The following is a 21,762-nucleotide window of genomic DNA, read 5'->3' as shown; positions in this document are numbered from 1 at the left end:
ATGGACCCCTGCCAACCAGAAATCTATAAATCAATCCTTACTCAGGGTACACCATCAGAATACTACCTAAACCTCTTCAACCTATCACTCTCAATGGGGAGAGTAGTACAAGCATTCAAATCTGCGTACATCAAACCACTCCTGAAGGACACCACGGGCGATGTGTAAGACCACTCAAACTAAAGACCGATCTCAAACATTCCCAACCACAAAATTATCAGAGACCTACGTCTACGAACACCCACTGGAACAAGGAGAAAATCACCAATTATTGGACCAGGCACAAGTTGGCTTCAGACATATGAGAGGGACAGAGACAGCACTTCTCGCTATGTGGGACGACCTACAAACCAGCATAGACTCCAACACAAACTCGGCACTAATACTACTCAACCTCTGCAGCATTTGACACAGTCAGCCATAACATCCTCATCAAGAGTCTGGAAGAAATAGGGATCACTGACACAGGGCTGCTATGTCTTCAGTCTTTCTTGTCTGAAAGAACTTAAACAGTATGGATAAAACCATTGAAATCCACACTGCAGGACACCTCCTGTGGAGTACCACAAGGTTCCTTGTTATACCAGCTCCTCTTCAACATCTATAGGATGCCACTAATTTACCTCATCAAATGACACAGCTTCACCTGCTACAAATATGTAGATGATACCCAAATCATCTACAAAATCAGCAAAGAACAAGAGAAGAACACAATGCTTATAGAATGTCTCAAATAACTCTACCATAGGATGAACACTTACAACCTCAAAATCAACCCAGACAAGATGGAAATAATGATGACATCCTACATCCTAGGAAGCAACCACTACATCCAGTGGCCCACAGAAATGGGAACAGCACCCACACCATCCAAAGTTGTCAAAAACACCAAACATCATGTGCAGGATAGACTACACCAACAGCTTATACCTCGGAAATGCCAGGCTATTTACTGAAGAAACTGCAACATATACAGTAAGCAACTGCCAGACTTCTCAAACTCTCGGGAAGGGACCACATCACTCCGGCACTAAGGATGCTCCCAGTCAAAAAATGAATCACCTTCAAAACAATGTGCATAACACACAGAGCAATCCACGGCCTAGGAACAGAATTCATACAAAAGAAAATCACTACATAACAGCCGACTAGAACACTCTGATCCAGTGACAACATCTGCCTAGAACCACCTAGAACCTAAACTGTGCATGAGGAAATAACTTGGTGGCTCAGCTTTCTCTTGCTTAGCTGTAAAACATTGGAACTCCCTCTCCACAGAAATATGACCTATGAAGGATGATCTGAAATTCAGAACTCCACCAAAAAGCTGGCTCTTCAACTCTGAACAGGGTGAATAGGACAAAAACGAATGAACAAAACCCATGCACCAAATAAAATGAACACACAACTGAGAAGTACTGGAGTAGACCAGACCTGGGTCAAATGCAGGGAAGCATGAAATGTGTGTGAATGGGAGGTAGACACACGTGTACCCTTCCCTATATAGAGTCAACCAGGAAACGGGAGAGAGATGCATCCTACTTAATTGGACCACTGATAGAGGGCCTTAGGTAAAAAAAGAGGAGAGAGGGGTATCCCGATCTCAAAACTGATGGACCACAGGGCACATGGAACACATACCCCATGAAGGAAACTGTGGGGGTGGTAATTGCAGCACACCAAAATATACTAAAGGGTAAGAGATATGGGCAGCACTTAGTATGACTACTGGGGGTAGAAAAGGCACTAAATTCAAAAGGTGTTACACTCTGCATACCTTTGTTCAGTATTCGTGTAAACGGTCAACCCTGACACATGGGTTGAAAAATGAAAACAGAAACATGAACAAGGTTCCCAAATAGGTAACTCCCATCCACTGCACACTATCAAAGGCCCTATATCTGCTTATGTATAATATGTATAATAAGATAATGTTTTTGATAGGTCTAACAAAAAGTCATCATGACAATCATTTCTTATAGTATCACACATGTGTCTTGAGGACATTTGAGTAATATATAGTTCATGTTTATTCATGAGGCCCATGGAGTGGTTCCTTTCGGAACATGAAAAAACACAGATACATAAGGTCTTTGCCATGGAACTTATCAATCTGATTCTTTATAACAACTATTTCAGATACCGAGGAGAGGACATTTCTTCTGTCAAATAGTGGGAATAGTGGGAACATCAATGTGCTCCTCAGTAGCCCCCACCTATGCAAATATCTTCATGTATCAATTTAAGAGGACATTTGTTCTGGATATTCAACCTTGGGCATCGAAGATAACATTTTGGAAACAGTATATAGATGATATTTTTGCCATTTGGAAAGGTACAAAAACAAGCTTCTACAATTCTTTGAATATCTAAATAACTGCCATGAGCATATCAAATTCACAATGGAAGTGAGAGAAACAAACATACACTTCTTAGATGTAACAGTTACATTCATGGGAACAGAAATATTGACAAATATTTACAGAAAGCCCACTGATGTGAATAACACACTTAATTTAACTAGTTTTCACCCTAAACATCTAACAAGTCTTCCTTACAGCCAATTCTTAATATAAAAGAATAGTCTTAGATAATCTACAAAAAGCATATGAACAGATGACTGACAAATTCAAAGCACAAGGTTTCCCAGAAGAAATCTTAGACAAAGCCATATAAAGATCAGAATTACATAAAAGGGAGAACCTTCTCCAAGGGGCCCGTAAGAAGGAGAATCCAAGATTGATCCACACATTGACATTTTTGTCACAAATGTATCAGATTAAGAAAATCATCAACAAAAATTGGGATTCCATCAAACTGGACCCTAATTTTAATCGCTTGTTTCTGGAGCCCCTAATGCTAGCATACAAAGGGGGCAGGAATTTGAGAGATACACTTATCAGAGCAGAGAGACCAAGAAAACCCACACAGAAAACATTAGCTAAACCCAAATGTGGGACATGTCCATGTTTGAATTGCCAGCCCTGCTCAAATATTATCAAAGGAGAGTACATCAGACATCCTAATACAGGGAATCAAATAAAATGTAATGATTATGCTACCTGTGACAGTCAAAATGTGATATATGCCCTTCAGAGATATACACTTCAGAGATAATAGACATACCACAGCACAAGATGTATCATCTTGGAAGTAATACCTCCCCTTCCTAAAGGTGGAGATTTAGCAAAACGACTATCACTAAGGGAACTCTATTGTATTCACCGCCTAAACTCAATGACTCCACTAGGGATGACCAAAGAAATTTATTTGGGTCTGTTCCTATGAAATGCTACGTAACTGTTAGTTCTTTCCCAGCCAACACAGAAACCAGGTGAAAAGGATCCAATACAAGAAGTGAAAATACCTTAGAGAAAATACAATCTGGTGCCAGGGTAACTTTACATGCATTGAGTAACAGGTTACAGCATCATTACATGTGCATGGGTAACCAATTGTAAGTCTAATTTTAGACCCGTTGTGTGCAGGTCAAATAACAACGGTGCCTGTAGGCTTACCGGCATCGTTGTTACCAGACCAGCACACTCGTAATGAGGCCGTATTTTTGATGCAGTTTACTAGACATTGCACTGCATTCTGAAATGCCATCTTGCTAAAGTACTCCGGAGTGATGTATCTCTTGCCTGAGAGCAGCATGTCTTCTTACTTGTCTTGATTCTCTGATTTGCATACAACACTCCCTTCTCCCTGCTCATGTCACAGATCATAAGTAACAGACTTGAACAGACCTACACGCTGTTTCATAGTCTGATTTATACAGAGGATATACCTACTGCTAATGTCAGTACAACATTTCCACTGTGACATTAGACTAAACAATGCATAAACTATGTTAATTCTATACAATATTGATTGTACAGACAGTCTTAAAAAGTTTTTTTTAAATAAAAAGAGAAAGAAATAAGAAAAAGAAGAAAAGACAAACAAATGACTTAATATCATTGTGTGACACATAATTCAAAATCAATCTCTTACTTGATTACTCTAGATAGATTGTGACAAAGCTGGTGAAAAAATCTCATCTATGAAAACAGCTTGCAGGTTTTACTTCTCACTAGTGAACTAAATATGCATACATCTTTTTAGATCTTTTTAGATCCATGATGTTTCATCCACATCATACACAAGACCTAGTATGAAGAAATAATTTGTCCTGAAGATGGCCACAACACTTACTTCCGAATGGACACTTGAGAAAATGTCCAATTCGTCTTTGGGCCGAAACATGTCAACACCCTATGTCTCAAATAATGTCTAAATATAGGCATTACAGCTATACAAATGTTTTTTTGTTTTTTTTAAATAGGGTTTATTGAATTACCCATTTCTTCTTTTTTGTTTTTTTCTGTTTTAGTGGTTAGACAGATGTTTTGTGTTTCAATCTAATGCACTGATGTGTGAATTTATCTAATTTCTAACATTTATATGATTTACATTATATGTTTATGACATTTGTTTCATTGAGTTTGCCTTCGGTTGCTAATTAGTATCATGTTTGTTCGTTCTGTGAGAAATGCCAGTGCTATGTTAAACTGTGTGTGACTATAATGGCTCAATCTCTAACTTCTCTAGAATGGAAGTAGTGAGAGGTAATCAATTCTCAGTGCCTTTTTAGGCCCACCTTTTTTGCACGTTAGTTGGTCCCATTTGAGAATTGTTCCCCCATAAACAAAAAATTGGGACTTTGCCAAACTTTCTTTACCTCCTTTGATGAGGAGTCCTTTGATGAGGAAAGCTGTAACGGTTGACTGATATTGCAGACTGTATCAGAATTGCCCAACAAGATCTTGGTCTCTACCGACATGGCAGCAATTTCTCTGAGTATGAGTATGGACTGAAAGATATATTAATCGATATGTAACCTTTCACTAAGAGGCCACCAGAAGTTTAATGCCCCCTAGAGTACAGTCCCACCTGATAATTTCGGGAGAAGAAACTCACAGTGGTTGAAGTGTACGAAAAGAAGAAGTTGATCTATGTTCCCTGCTGGCCTGTCCCCGCTGTACAGAAACCCCATTACCATGCCCGCTCCCACACACAACCCATTGAAAAACAACACGGATCATGACATTTATGGGACTGATAAAAATACCCTGACTCCTCCTCTCCCCATAACTTACAACCTCCATGTCTGTCACTGCTGGAATCCCACAGTTAATAATTTCCATTTTCCATTTCCAGCACTGTATACAGGGAAGGTCATCACAAGGCATCAGATATACTTTACATGGGTAAATTTACCCAGTGAAACGTGGCCTGCCAGTTGCAATCTCTATTAAGTCACACAACAGAATAATCAAGAATATGTCTAACAATTCTAATTCTAAATAATACCAGTCCACTGTTAGCAAAGATTCCTTTTTTAGACACTTTCCCTCTATTGTTCTATGACCCCCAATCTTTTTGCTTTTGTTTTTGAACTTGCCCTCATTTTATACAGAAAAGTGAAGCCTTCAGATTCATTCCCCTAGCCTTTTGCATGTTTTGTTACCGGGAAACTGATTGGCCCTTCAGACTTTCAGTACTGGGAAACTATGCTTCCCTTTTGACATTTACACTTTTGTAACACATTAACATTTCAAACAGCATCTTACAATGCAGTGCAATGGGGATACCTTTGTATCACCCTAGTTTTTTACACTCAGGATTCTTGGTTACTTGTAATGTTCTTAAAGATGGCAGCAAATACATTTTGAATCATGTGTGTGTCATTTCTAGTGTTCACATTCGTGTCTTCCATGTATGGCTACTAAATGTGGCCAATACCGTAAAGTGACCACACCATGAGATGTTCACTTGTTCTTTGTCCATATTGTTGTTTGATCTTCTTCCTGCCTTGCCAGGCCAGGAAATCCTACATAAGGTCATGTACTTGCCTGGGAAATCTGCTGCTTTGGTGGGCTAGTGGTGCATGGCACAGGAAGTGGGAGGTACTATTTGGTTCCATTACACATTCTTGGGGCCAGATAGTCTATGTGTGGGGCATGTGTGAAACCAATAGTTGTTCCTGATTGTATAATTGCTGGCTGTTTGATTGGTACAGAGTGTTACCATTGGTGGGATTGAACTAGCTTGCTGGATTTTAGAAAACAAAAGGACTTCTGCAGCTATTTCTTCAGATCATTGGAGCCAAGAATCCTGTGCAGAAGAACAACTGCTTGAAGATCCGAAGAAGGCTCCTGAAGAGTCCCAGCATACCTTCCTGCATCTTGCCTGATGAACACTGGTTGGACTTCCTGATCTGCGAAGGCCCTAGGCCACATGTCTCGACATGTTCTTGAGGGTCCAGCCATCCTAATCCTTCAGAATATTCGAGTGACCAACTGGAGGATGGACAAGCTCTAAAGTGGACTACCTTGCTAGAATCGTCACCATTTTGAGTTTTTAGCAGGAACTTCGGAGTTTGCCCGCTTGTTGTATAAGCTGCCGTCCTGCTGATTTGCAGCCTCACAGCTTCAAGAGATTGTGCTCAGGAAGGTCTTCTTCACTAGTGACTGGAAGCATGCCTTCCATTGTCTGTGTGCAGTGGCCATTGCCATTGCTGGAACTTCCCTTCCCTCACCCTGTGAAGTATCCTGAAGAGGTCTGCACTGGCGCTGTCTGCATTTCTCCACCGCAAAGGGTTGCACTCTGCTCATGTACTAGATCAGAAGAATCCTTGCATCCGCAGCTCATGGGCACTGTTAGGCAGAATCATGTGCAGTTCCCTTAGGGAACACTGCAAAAAGATTAAGACTACAGGAGTAAGCAGTAATCCCAATTGGTAGCAGTCCGCACCACCCAGATTTACCTGGTAGCTGTGGCTGAGCAGTCAGACTTCTCTCAAGAATAGTAGGGCAGTATATAGAGTATACACAATAGGGCTAAAATCACAGTAGGGCAAAGAAACACTGACCAGAGCTTTGTATAAAAAGTATATAATTATTTATTTAAAATACACTTTAGGCAATATACTAGCACTCTAAATCAAAAGCAAGTTAAAACACTGTCAGGTGAAGTATACACACCTCCCTTGATAACTATTAGACAAGTCAGAGTTAAAACACCACAATTTGTTAAACAGATGTGAGCACGTAACCTGATGGCACTCCAATAGTTCAGTTAAAGGGAGAGAAAAAGGCAGAGCATAGAATTAAACAGGTCCCAACACTTTTAGGAGTTCTCAGCAAGGGAATAAAGGCAGTATATACTGTAGAGCCAAAGTTCATAGGCCAGGCCCACTGTAAATGGAGCAAAGCAAAATGTGCCCAGGATCACACAGTTTAAAATGCACTAAAAGTCTTTGCAGAATGTTCAAAAGAGGTTGGGGCGATTCAAGAAGGTAAAGTAAGAAGGTCTGGGGCCAATCCAGTTGGAAAGCCAAGGATTTAAGGGTCACCTTGGGCAAACCGAAGAAAGGGAGGCCAGGCAGGACACAGTACCTTAAAGAGAGAGGAAGCTCCAGCGGTGGCAGTTGTTCCTGGCAGTGGTTGCAGTTCATTGTTTCGACCAGGGGAAGAGAGGATCTCGTGGAGGAGGAAACGTGGAGTCGTTGCATTGCACAGGGATGAAACCAGCCGCGGAGTTTCGTTGGTAAAAGGTGCATTCCTTTTATTCGCGGTCAAAGTGGTGAAGTTTGGCTATCCGGCCGTCGGGGTGCTTGGCACGGGCGATTCGACCAAGAAACGTCTTTGGAAGGTGAAAGGGGTGAACTAGTTGGTCCCACCAGCTCAGAGGAAGAAGACTCGTCCAGCAGAAGATCTTCTCTTGTCGTTGGGAAAGTGGTGAGTTTGTTGAAGCAGGGCTTCACCGGTGGTGTCGTCATTGCAGATGGCTCAGCTTCTTCCCTCTTTGGATTCTTAGGTCCTGTGGGGACTTCTGAAGTTCCAGTCCCAAAGGCCCTGTTTTTATGCAGAAAACCCCCCATTCAACAGCCTAGCTGTCACTCAAACATGCTAAGTGGTGAGCCGGGCGGCTCACCACTGGCCCAATCAGAACAGAGTGCGACTTGAGTTGCTAAGGCAGTGCAGTCCATGGTGACAATTCCCCTCCCCACACATCCTGTGGAACCCAGACAGAGTGGCACCATTTGGAGGACTTCTGTGGAGAAGCCTGCCAAAAAGTTGAACAAAGGGCTCGACCTTGGTCAGAGTTACAGAGACGGACACAAACGCCATTTTAGAAAAGAGTTCTGGCAAAAAGACCCAACCGTTAATTTAATATTAAATAAATAAACCGTCGGTATTTTTAACATTGCACTAAAAAGTGGTGCGTTTAAAATCAATGGGAAAATCCCATCGAGAATAATCCGGTGGAATATTTTGAGTGGTAACCACTGCCACCAGCCAGAAACTCGACAAGGGGGGACTGGACAGTGCCCCTTGAAAACAGACCCAGGGGAAATATAATTAATCCCTTCCAGTACTTCCACAATATGATGGTTTGTACTGGTTCTGTTCACAATTTAGGACTAGTAAAGTCAATGGTGACTTTACATGCCCTGGGAGACAGTAGTCAGTCCCAGGGTATGGAGTCTATGTTTTGGGGTCACTATGACACCCCTGTGTTACTACGCTCAGGGTACTGTGTAACACACACATAAAAAATAGATGATACCCTATGGAGCAAAAAGAAACCCCCATAGCCCATAAGCACACAAAGAGTCAAAGACATACCTCAAATCATGCTATAGAGTGGGAGGAAAAGAGTCTCACTCTTAGCAGGAGAAAGAAACAAACCCCAAAAATCCAGCAAAGCTGCTGGGGGACTCACTAGGTTTGGGAAATTAGCCTTATAAGAGAATTCTCCCTAACAGGCACTTTTCACCCGAACCAGCAGTGGGAAAAAGCAGAGTCAGGGGGGTAAGTAAACAGAAAGCATTCTGTTAGGTAGAATTCTCCAGAGTGGCTATTTTCTCTTACCTACTGAGTCCCTCAGCAGCTTTGCTGGATTTCTAGGATCTATTTTTTCACCTGCTAAGAGTGTGAGCCTTTTTTCCCATTCTTACATGTGTTTTGCTGTGTGTGTTTAACATGTTTTGTGTTCACAGACTGTGGAGCCTCACCTACTCCATAGGCATCACTTCTTTACTGTGTGTTACACAGCACCCTCAGTGCAGTGACACAGGGTTGTCTTTCAGACTTCCCAACTCAGACTCCATTTTCTGGGACTGACTACTGTCTCCCAGAACATGTAAAGTTGCCATTGACTTTATTAGTCTTTTAAAACCACAGACCCAGTACAATCTATCTTAGATAGAGTACTGACAAGGGTTAATACTTATCCCTTTTTGTCTGTCTCTCTTGGAGCATTCTTTCGCTCCCTTTTCATCAAGACTTGGCTGGTGGCAGTGGTAAATAGCCTACTTTTCCTACCTTGGTTATCTTAACTAACCTTGGAATTGTTTTAGGCTATCTTGGTAGCCTCGAACTTAAACCCTCTAGACCATATACATTTTATACAGTTCCGGCTAGGTTTATTCGCCATTTCTTTTTGAACATTGCTTTCTCGTGTTTTACTCTGCGTGCCAAACCCGGTTTGGTTCCTTTGTTCACCGTCTTTTACCGGGCTTCTATACAGAAGCCCTCCTTAGGCACCTGAAAGACTGGGTAGGCAGGATGTGAGGGAGGGGTTTTAGGACCACTGCCATGGGTTCCCTTGGTAACCCAAGTTGCATTCTTATTCGATTGGCTAGGTGACTGTCCCGACGGAACAGCCACCCTGCTGTGTGATTGACAGCCAGGCTGTGTGAATGGGGGAAAACTGCATAAAAAGCAGGTCTCTGGGTCTGGAAAGGCAGAGTCGCCACTGGAAAGAAAGAACCGACGAGGAGCTTACAGAAAAGGACCACTACAATGAGTGAACCGACCGGTGAAGCCCTGCTGTAGGTCTGAATCTTCAAGCTCCAACGACAGAGAAGATCTACCAGGAATCTTCTTCCCCTGAGCTGGTGGGACCAACCATTTCGCCCAAACTGCAAACCAGGACTCCCTCCTCTGTTCAGATTTGCTGTACAGAGCTACAGTGAACCGGATAGCCAGGAAGGTCGGACACTGCTTGGGTTTTAAGGAGCACACATTTTATTAGTTGCTTTGCTCTGCTGCTGGTTTCTTCCCTGGGCAGTGCAGGACACTCCAGTCTTCCTACTTCATATCAGTCCGACAGTCGCTTCAGGAACCATGAGCCTGCAGGAACTGCCAGGAACGTCCGCCTCAGCTACAGCTTCTTCTCCATTTAAAGGTTCTGTGCAAATCTGGTTGTTCGTTTCGTCCAGCCACGGTGAAGGTGTGTGAAACATTTCGCCAATCCGAGGGATTGTCCTTCTCTACTCTTTAAACTAACCTTTCTGCTGACCAACTTCATCTGGATCTCTTGGCAAAGACTTAACCGCGAACTATCCTGAGCTGTGTGATCTTGAGCAAAATACTCTTGTCCTATTGACCTTGGCCCTAAGCTTTTTTTATTTGATTTCCTCACTGTAGTTCCTCTTTCTAGATTGACCTGCTTACTTGCCTGTTGGTGCTGCTCAAATCCTACCTAACTTTGTCTTTCCCTCCCTTTTTTTAAATGACTGGAGTGCCATTTTTCTCATACTTCATTTTGAGTCTAACTTGTCCAGAATCTATTGGGAGTGGTGTGGTGTATTAAGAGTGTAATTTTTCAACTGCTTTACTTTAGTGAATTGTTTTACAACTGATGTGTATATAAATGTATAAAAAACCTTGAGTCAGTGTTTGTTTGAATCATAGTAATTGCTGTCCTTTGTGTAACTATTGATACTGCTCACTTGCTCTTGAGATAAGTCTGGCTGCTCAGCCATCGCTACCACTTTACTGTGTAGTACAGACTTGTACCAAAGGTGAATTTTTACTGTCACTTGTAGTCTTAATTGTGTGTGGTGTTCCCAAAGGGTACTGCATATAATTATGCCTAACAATCTCCCCCTGTTCTCCATAGGAAAACATTGAAAAATAGAACACATTTTTACTTACCAGTAACCTAGTTGCATCTCTGCTCTTGAACCTTTACCGATGCAAAAATACTTCACCTGCATCAGACACATGATGGGGAGAAGCTTTATGATGTTTGGGCACAAGGCCTACTCTTCGTAGGGATTGTACTTCTGAAGCTAGGGCATATTATTTGTGACTTGGTTCCATCTTACTGCATCACTTACTCTTCTTCTTTTATTGATCTATGTCTTTAAATGCATTTAAAGACCCGCAGTGTCTGTATATATGTTAATTTATAGGTTTATTATTGAGTGTTGTTAGATACTATCCACTGCTTGTTCATTTTTTTGTTTGTGTTTTGGGCCTAGAATAAATATAATATTTGTGAACATTGCTGTCTAAATTGAATTATTGTGTGCTTCACTGTGTGGACAAATCTTTCTAATTTGTTTATTGTGTTTTAGCTCACAAGGACCTTTTAAAAAAAATCAAATACTTATAAAAAGAAAACATGTTCCTAAAATAGTGAATACAAATAAAAATAAAAATAGGAAAGATAAAACAAACAGTACAGTAAGAAAACAACAAAAAAGACGTTACTTATGTAAAAAGATAAAATGTGTCTACTGCTCCATTCAGAAAAAAATATATAAATGATTTCAACACCATTTCACATCGCAAATTCATGAATATATACTGACGTTAGTTATAAGCATTAATCTACCAGAAATTCATGAGGCTATTAAGTCAGGGCTAATTTTCAAAATCCTGCCATGTCTTAACCAGGGAAACCAATCTGGTTAAACTCCAACCAGAAAGGCATCCCAACCAGAAAACATCACTCCTAAAATGATACAGACTACATCAGCAATGTGCATGTATTATTTCATGTAATACCTAGTCATGGTTTTACACACTGTAAGTACATGCTGAAGAGATGATATGACTCCATCTTCTCTACAAAGGTGGAACCTTCTATCCGCAAGTGGAGGAGACATCCATGCACCGTTTACCTCCATAACTGGCCGTTTATTCAACCTCATCTGCATTAACAATCATCTTGCATTTGGGCTACGGAATTGATATATTTACTTTTGCGCCTTACGATAAGGGAAACGTTGTTTAGAGTAAGCATTTAAGGAGGGTAATTTGGCAATGTATTCATGGTTATATTCCCAGTCCCATTTGTAGCCTTTCTTTTTGAATGCCATCAGCAGGCAGCCTAGGCCATCAGACCAATTGGGAGACCATGACAATTTGGAGAATAATTCTTCATTCCTAATCTTAAATTTGACTAAAGATTTACATGTACCCCAAAACTGTTCTACTTTAAGCACATTTAACAAGGATGATGATTTGACACACATTATGTTTATGAATTCAAGCAAATGATCACGTTGAAGGAGGTTAGCCCCAACTATGTTCTTATGGCCTGTATAGGAGTGGGTTTGGAGAGACCCAAAATGCAGCACCAAATATTTGCCTCCAGGCAATTTGCCCATTGCTCATGGTTGATATAGGAACATTCCAGTGCATAGGAAATGCTAGTTATATGTTTTTGACGGCAGATTGTTAAAATCCCAATCAAACGATATCCTGCACTGGAGATAACACATGTCTTTGTGTTTGTGTGGACTCATTGTGGACCCATGACCCCACTCACACTCTCCTGAGAATAGATTTGACTGCTCTCCATTAGTACTTTGATTGGACTTTGCGTTACCTCTCAGAGTTCCCCTGTTCACTATAACTAGGGTGGCCTTCTAAAATCTGTCCATCAGGCCAGATTCTAGAAATCAATCTTAAAACACATTTCTATGCAGCACTTTATTGTATGCCCGTAATGCCACTTAGCAGTTTGCACCCAAGCTCTTTTCAGTTCACCCTTATATCAAAAGAACTTCATTCAATAGATAACCAGTTCAGCACATTTTATTTTCTCCAGTATAAAAAACAAGTAATGGATGCAGAGGAAAATGGCATTTATATACATCTTTGCAGATCATTTTGTTCCCCTGGTGTGAATGTGGGGGTTTGAACTCCACATCTATATGCATTCAATTTAAATGCAGGCTAACATGTATTGCATCAGCATTCTGCAGGTGTGCATCTAAACAGCAGTGCTATCAATTTAGAACACACAGGATGCTAGACCACTCCTCCAAGATAGGAAATGCTTTTGTGATTTTCTAGTACAAGGAAGGGTATCTCTCCCACTTCACTTCACAACATGGATCACTATGCAATGTCAAGAGCCAGTAGAGGGTAATTTCCTCTTGGGTTTATTTTCCACCGGAACGGCATTTAGGTAGATTACTCCCTTCACCCACCCTGCCCATTCTATAGCTAGGGATTTCACAGATAACACACTATCAATAATTCCTTCATTATGTTATGGTAAGGATGTCTTCATATCACAGCTTAATGTTATTTACATGGCCACGGTAGTGGCCATGTAGTTATGGTTAAGTTGGTGTTTCCATAGGAAGAGCAATTTTTGGGCGGCGTATAACTTCGCTCTCCCTGGACGGATCCTCACCAAACTTTGCAAAAAAAGTAGTTTGGTCACTCTGAATTTTTTGCAAAGTTTGGTGAGGATTCGTCCAGGGGGGGAAAAGTTATAGGGGGGGTCCCAAAACTTTTTTTTTCCCATAGACTGAAGCCCGAACCGCTGGACGGATTTACACCAAATTTGCGGCAGGAGCGGCGGCCTGGTCCCAAAAGCGTGCTTTTGTAAATTTGGTGTAAATCTGTCCAGTAGTTTTTTAAAAAATGACTAAAATGTAAGGCAAAAAAATTAGTGATATCTGCGTTCGCTTCGCGGACGGACTTCCCTGTTCGCTCCGCGGACAGCACCCCGATTGGCCCATGGGCTTGCGTCATGTCCGCGGACATGCGATGTGTTCGCTGATTGGACGGCGAGGGGCGTGGAGCGCGTCAGATTTTCTGTGGCGCCCGCCATCTTGTATTCGCAGTCGACCGCATACAGCGCAGTGAAACGTGGATAAAAAATTGTATTTAGTGCCGTGTGTTGGTGTGTAAGAGTGTTTGGGGAGGGTGAGGTTCAATGCTTTGTTTTCTTATGTGCTAGACCTTTTTGTTGCGTTCGATTTGTCCGCGGAGAACATGGCTGTTCTGACATTTTGTAAATAAACTAAATGGTGGGGTGTTTTGAGGACGGAGTATGTGTCATTTTTGTTCGCAAGGAAGGTAAAAATGAGCTATGAACACTCGCGGTGTACTTAATTGTTCGTAAATACACAAACTGGGGGTGTCCTCAGGATGCTGTCCGTATTGTAATCTGTCTAGTTGAATGTGTTCTAAGAACACTCGCAGTGTCCCGAAATGGTTGCAATTACACAAAATGGGGGTGTTCTGAGAACGTTGTTGTATTGTTCGTTGTCAGGGTGAAAGTGTTTTAAGAGCACTCCTTTTGTTCGCTAATAGTACAATTTCCTAGGGGCGTCAATCGACTTTTTGTCCACTAAAGAAACGATAAATCCGGCTGGTGTGCGTCGACATTATGTGATAATCCTATGACTGGCGCTATTGACCTGGCTGACTTGCTTTTGCGACACTAAATCATATCTCCCACCACTAAGCCTGATATTATCAAAGCATTCATATTCCCCGCCTTTCTCCGTGACGTTACAGGGTGCGTAATGAAACGCGCCCAGTCGTCTCCAGTACTACGTGACTTTACACAGAACCCGGAAGACAACACACATTATGTCACAACACAGCGCGCCACAATTCAGAATATGAAACTGTGATTTAAAAGCAAAGAGCAAGATTGTAAATGTTGTAAAGTACATTTATTTGACATCAAATGTTTAGAGAATATTCAGCAATTTGCATTTGTCTTTGTTGTCGATACGCAAAAGTTCATGTTGAGACACGCGATGTTCCTTTGCGGTACAGAGAGTGTTAGATCAGGTTACAACTCATTGCGCCACAATTCGGAATATGAAACTGTGGTTTAAAAGTAAACAGCAGGATTGTACATTTGGTAAAGTACATTTATTTCACATGAAATGTTTAGTGAATATTCAGCGATTTGCTATTGTCTCTGCTGTCGATCAGCAAAAGTTTATTTGGAGCCACGCGTTGTTCCTTTGCGGTAGATAGGCTGTTGGTTTATGATAAAAGCAGTAAATGGTCTCTCTGATAATCGGAAGGTTGCTCCAACAACGAGCCATTAGACCACCGTATTGGTTGGTATGTTGTTTGTAGCCGCTAGTACTGCGTAAGGGCATATTGGTCCTTGGCGATTGTCCCATAAAATGGTGAGGGTCATGAAGTTGCATATTTGGACTTGCACCTGGCAGTTGAAGACCCCATCTGCTGGAGTCTGTAAATCGTGACATAGACAAAACGGGGCCACGTACCTGTTTTAAAAAACATAAATTAGTCTCACCAGCCGATCTTCATTAAAAATCATCATTTTATTTATTAGGGTGTGAAACTATTTGCTATCGAAGATAGTGCAACAGAGTATGTTAATAATAAAATAATAATATTTTCCCATTCATATAGCGCTAAGAACTGTGAGGTATCTAAGTGGTGCTTATTATTAACCACGGTGTGTGGTGCTCATTTATCGACCACGGAAGGATGAAAGGCTGAGTTTGGGCTTGCCAGGATTCGAACTTGCGTTAGCAAGCTGTGCACGGATGTCAAAGCGAGCGCTGTACTCGCTGTGCCACTTGACAGGCTACAGTGAAGTGGCACAGCGAGTAGAGCTCTTGACCGTCTATAGACCGGTTAAATTATTTATATTAACCCACTCTGTGTCGTCTGCCTTTTTCAGAGCCCTCTAAACGACAGGGGATCAATTCGGCGGTGATAGTGCGCGGTAGAAAACATTATGCCACTTTCAACGAACAAGTTCAACTTCAGCGGTCTTTAATGCTACGCTATTGTAATTATATTTGGTATAAAGTAATGTAAAGGGTTACTTACAGTACAATTGCAATTTCCATTGTCTACGAGTGGTGCATTCCGAAAATACGACTCCGCGTGTGCCAACGATCTTTCGCATAGTGATATAATATGTAAAAGTGGTTTCGTTTCAGAAATTTCATCTTTATCTTCTCTTACGTTTTAGCAACACTCCTTCAAGAGAAGTCTTTCATCACAATCTCTGTCTGTCAAGGTCAAAACACAATAAAACCTTATAGTCTGCTTCGTGAGCCTCTCCGGGGCCCGAGAAAAAAATGAAGCAGCTGACCTTCACTGTGAACGAGCATAAATTCTTACTTTGCAACATTCTGTGTAAAGCCATCTGTAGAAGTTGGTTTTTGCACGCCATGTTTGTATATTGTTTGCGTGATATTAAAAAAAGTTTGTTTAAAGGACGTTATGGTTCTAAGTACAGCCGAAAGACCCCTGAAAATAGCAAGTTATGGTAAGCTATGAAAAATAACTTGCGCCAACACCATGCACTGCTAAGACTAACACCCAGGACATCAAAGATGACATCGCAAATGTCATTGATGAAATCACTGATGACATCACATGTGTATGTACTTTTCATGGAATTTGTGTACTAGGGATTTTCATTATAATGTTGCGAAAAAAGTGTCAAGGATATTGCAATAAATATCATACCGTTATTAGTGCTTTGTATGATGCATTTATATCAATAAATAGCATTGTATTATGGGATTCTATGTAGTATACTGAGCTGCTAATGGAGAAAGATAGCATTGTGTGCAGAGTACAAGATAAAAGTATAATATTTGTAATGTTAATATGTAGAATAATGAAATGATAATTGTCCTGAAATGTTGAAAAATTCACAAAATGGGGGTGTTCGGAGGACGTTATTCGTATTGTGTGATTGCTTAGCTGTATGCAATGAGGGAATGGTACAGAGAGTAAAGTGGACGCTGTCCGTGGACACCGCGGCTGTTCGTGGACAGGGCGTGGTAAATCTGGGTTTTTCCAGGAAATCCAACATGGAAAGAAGGCTGTACGGATCAGCCAATCAGATGTAGAGGTTGGGGATTTGTATTGAAAGAGACTGTGTGTGGTGAAGATGGCAGAAGTGGAGAAAGTCAGGGTGTTGGTACTCGGAGATATGTTTGTGCATGGTTTACAGTAGTACGCTGAATGCAGGCATGTTGCAAAGAACTTTGATGTCAAAGGAGTGGAGGTGGTGTGGAGCACTATGCCTGATTGCAAAGTACAGGGAATTGTACAAGTTTGTGCGGATATGGCCACGATGAACAGTCCGCATGTGGTAGTTTTGCACTATGGTGCTTTCCATTTGGGCAACGTCAGTGCCCCTACTTTGTTGGCTGATTTGGAATGCTTGGTTCAAGCCGTAGTGAAGATCCTTCCAAATGCCAAAGTAATTTTTTCTGGATTACTACCTAGGGCAATATGGGACAATAGTTCAGTTTTTTGTCCTCAGCAAAACATTGCTAGGTGTGTCATCAACCCATGCATGTGTGCCTTCATGCTTAGAGCTGGTATGTTCTTCTGTAACAATGAGAATATTGATGCCAGTAATGCTGTTAATTTTAAAGAAGATGGCATTTCTTTATCTTTTACCGGAAATGCCTTTTTATTTTGGAATGTAAGGGTTGCTTTGGAGAAGGTTATGTGAAGATTTTAGGAGTAAAGTAAGAAAAAAAAACAAGAAAAAAAATATAAAATAACAGGTGTCTGTCAAGCATCTGTAAAAAAAAAAAAAGGCTCTTTTCAGAGCCAACTTCAAAGGGGAAATGGGGCACACTATTTAAATTGACATTCACCACGCTCAGATTTTCGATGTGTCTGCGGACATGGCGGTAGTCCGCGGACATGAAAATCACTACGAGGGGGTTAGTATGTTCTATGTTACATGTCAGGGATATTATGGTTAAGTTGTGTTACTAAAAACCTATGAAATTCAGTGAAAAAACTTTGTTAAAGGGACGTTATGGTTCCAAGTAAAACCGAAAAACCCTTGAAATTCGCCAGTTATGGTAACATAAGCAACCATAACTCGCGCCACCGTGCACTGATAACACTAACACCCAGGACATCAAAGATGACATCACAAATGTCATTGATGACATAACTGATGACATCACATGGCTGGCTCTCCCTTTTTATCCTTTACTGACATATTGAAGCCACATAGTTTTCTACAGTAACAGTCAGGAAGTAAAAATTGAAAAGGTACTATATTTGTAGACTTGGGGTCCTGTCACATCATATATGAAAAATGTACATAGCGGAAGATACAGGCTTGAAAGAGAGGAATCCTTTCTGTGCATGAAGATAATCATTATGGTTATCAGCACTTTGTCATAGTTTTATTTTTATTACTCTACCTTCCCTCTATATGCTCATATTTGTATACATTATACTCACTCTCCATAGAGTGAATGGGAAAAAAATGTTGCTCGCGTCTACAGCCCAAACCGCTGGACGGATTTCCACCAAATTTGGACCAGGAGCAGCGGCTTGGTCCCGAAAGCGTGCTTTTGCAAATTTGGTGAAAATTCGTCAAGTAGTTTTTTTTTAAAATGACCAAAAAGTAGGTCAAAAAAAATTTGTGATATCTGTGTTCGGTTTGCGGATACACTTCCCTGTTCGCTCCGCGGAAAGTGTCCTGATTGGTCAATCGTCTTGCGTGATGTTCGCGGACATGCAAAGTGTTCACTGATTGGACGGCGTGGAGTGTGAAGCGCGTCAGATTTTTCGGTAGCGCCCGCCATATTGGATTCGCGGACGTCCCTGGACAGCGCGGTGAAACTTTGTTCAATATGTGTATTTTGTAGAGTGTGTTGGTGTGTAGGAGTGTTTGGGGAGGGTGGGAGTGTGTGAGATAGGATGAAAGTTGTGTTTTTTATGTGTTAGACGTTCTTTTTGTGTTCGATTTGTTTGAGGACATCACGGGTGTTCTGAAATTTTCTAAATAAACTGACTAGGGGGTGTTCTAAGGAGTCAAAATGTGTCTGTTTTGTTCGCAAGCAAAGTGAAACTGTTCTAAGAACACTCGCGGTGTCCGGGGAGTGTTCGTAGGTGGTGTCCTGAGGACGCTGTCCGTATTGTTCTCTGTCAAGTTGAATGTGTTCTAAGAACACGCGCGGTGTCCTGAAATGTTTGTAAATAAACAAAATGGGGGTGTTATGAAGACGCTTCTAAGAACACTCGCGTTGTCTGGGGAGTGTTCGTAGGGGGTGTCCTGAGGACGCTGTCCGTATTGTTCTCTGTCAAGTTGAGTCTGTCCTAAGAACACTCGCGTGTCCTGAAATGTTCGCAAATAAACAAAATGGGGGTGTTCTGAAGACGCTTCTAAGAACACTCGCGGTGTCCGGGGAGTGTTCGTAGGGGGTGTCCTGAGGACGCTGTCCGTATTGTTCTTTGTCAAGTTGAATGTGTCCTAAGAACACTCGGGTGTCCTGAAATGTTCGCAAATAAACAAGATGGTGGTGTTCTGAAGACGCTTCTAAGAACACTCCCGGTGTCCGGGGAGTGTTTGTAGGGTGTGTCCTGAGGACGCTGTCCGTATTGTTCTTTGTCAAGTTGAATGTGTCCTAAGAACACTCGCGGTGTCCTGAAATGTTCGCAAACAAACAAGATGGGGGTGTTCTGAAGACGTTTTTGAGAACACTCCCGGTGTCCTGGAATGTTCGTAGGGGGTGTCCTGAGGATGCTGTCCGTATTGTTCTCTGTCAAGTTGAATGTGTCCTAAGAACACTTGCGGTGTCCTGAATTGTTCGCAAATAAACAAGATGGGGGTGTTCTGAAGACGTTTTTGAGAACACTCCCGGTGTCCTGGAATGTTCGTAGGGGGTGTCCTTAGGACGGTGTCAGTATTGTTCGTTGTTAAGTTGAAAGTGTTCTAAGAACTATCGCGTTGTTCTGAAATGTTCGTAGGGGGTGTCATGAAAACGGTGTCCGTATTGTTCACTGGCAAGTTCAAAGTGTTCTAAGAACACTCACATTGTTCGCGGACATTAAAAGTTTCCCATAGATCATAGTTGAAATGTTTGACTCTATGGATGTGATATGCTGCGGTGGTTGTTGCCAGGGCATAGAGTCTTGGGTGCTGCACCCAAGACTCTATGCCCTGGCAACAACCACCGCAGCATATCACATTCATATTTGTTTATAACTTTGGGTGAAAAACAAATGTATAAGGAACAAAGGTATTAGATACTATGGATGTGATGTGCTGCTATGGTTGTCCTTATTATTGTATACTTACTGTTTGGTCTAGTAATGGGAGTCCATGTTTTTTTTCTTCATTTCTGTGATAAAAGAAAATAGCATGTTAGTAATAGTATTTTGTAATGACTTATTACATTGTATAAGCAATATACTTTTATTTTTTTTCGACCCTCATATTTAGTAGAGTACAAATCAGAGTACTGTGCAATTTGCTCAGTTTCTGTATTTGTTGCTAAAATCATTGGGTCTGTGGGAGAAAAAAAAATCCATGTTGGATTTAAAAAAAAACCTTTTTCTGTTATGCTACAGTTTATTTGTTTGTTTGTTTTCAGTGTTCACTTGTTGTTTCTGGCTAATGCTTTATACTTTGCTTTGTTGTATTTCTTTTGGAACAGTAAGAGATTCTTCATTTGTTTTGATATTATAAAATTTTGGAGCAGTTAGATACCAATTGGCATATTCTAACTGTCTATTTTTTTAATATATTGTAGTGGTTTTCATTTACCTATTTGGATATTGTTAAATTTTGGGACAGTTAGATACCAATTGGCATATTCTAACTGTGTATTTTTTGGCCTAATTTAGTGGTATTCATTTATCTGATTAGTTGTTGTAGAATCTTTGAGCTGTTAGATAGCTTTTGGAGTATTCTAACAGTTTATATTATTTTAACACACATTTGTAATTTTGGGACAGTTAGATACCAATTGGCGTATTCTAACTGTGTATTTTTTGGTCTAATTTAGTGGTATACATTTATCTGATTAGTTGTTGTAGAATCTTTGAGCAGTTAGATAGCTTTTGGAGTATTCTAACAGTTTATATTTTTGTAACACAAATTTACTTAAAGGTTTAAATACAGTTTATTTATCAAATTTTGGTTTTAAGAACATCAAATAAGCGTTTGTAAGATTTGCTGGTAATCTCTGCTTTAGAGTAATGGTACTATCATTACATTCAAACCATCCACATTTCTTTTTTATGTATGCAGTGTAGTGCCCTGAATTGGTTGTGGCTCCTGCGTGGTAGATTATACCTATTGTTGTGAAGGTTTTCTTACCAAGTGATATTTGACCATGTGTGAATCCAGTCAGCTTGCAGTTGTTTTTGGTACCATCTGCATTGCAGCGTAGAAGCATTAGTATTACGTATTTACTATGTGTTTGTATTACTAACGTGGAGCGATTATCTGAATTGCAGGTAGAGCATAATCTACCATGGTTTGCATTTTGTACAAGTTGCTGAAATGGAATGGATTCACAATTTGGTATTGATATGTATATGAAGCGTTCATTGGGGATTTCTTCTTGTGTCACATTGTTGCAGAGAGTGCATGTATGTTTCCACATGTATGAAATCTGAAAGATTTCATTTATAGGTATGTTTTTGTTTTCCAGTACTTGTAGTAAGTACATTAGAAATTCGTGTGGATCTTCCTGTGAGTTTATAGTGAATTTCACCATTCCAGCACAGTAGTCCAATTGTCGTCTTATTCCAAAAACACTATGAGGGTAATTCATAGAATTTCGCAGAAAAGTGTCGCAAGCGGCTGGCGCAGAGTGTCCGCGTGTGATTGTCTGCGCCGGGCACGTGCGCTAAAACCGATTTCCGCGCACAGCGTATTCATGGATTTAAGGCT

The sequence above is a fragment of the Ambystoma mexicanum genome, chromosome 12 (genome assembly GCF_040938575.1).
Source record: "Ambystoma mexicanum isolate Mex_15411 chromosome 12, UKY_AmexF1_1, whole genome shotgun sequence".
Taxonomy (NCBI): domain Eukaryota; kingdom Metazoa; phylum Chordata; class Amphibia; order Caudata; family Ambystomatidae; genus Ambystoma; species Ambystoma mexicanum.
The sequence above is the reverse complement of the archived record's forward strand: the minus strand, read 5'-3'. Positions refer to the sequence as shown.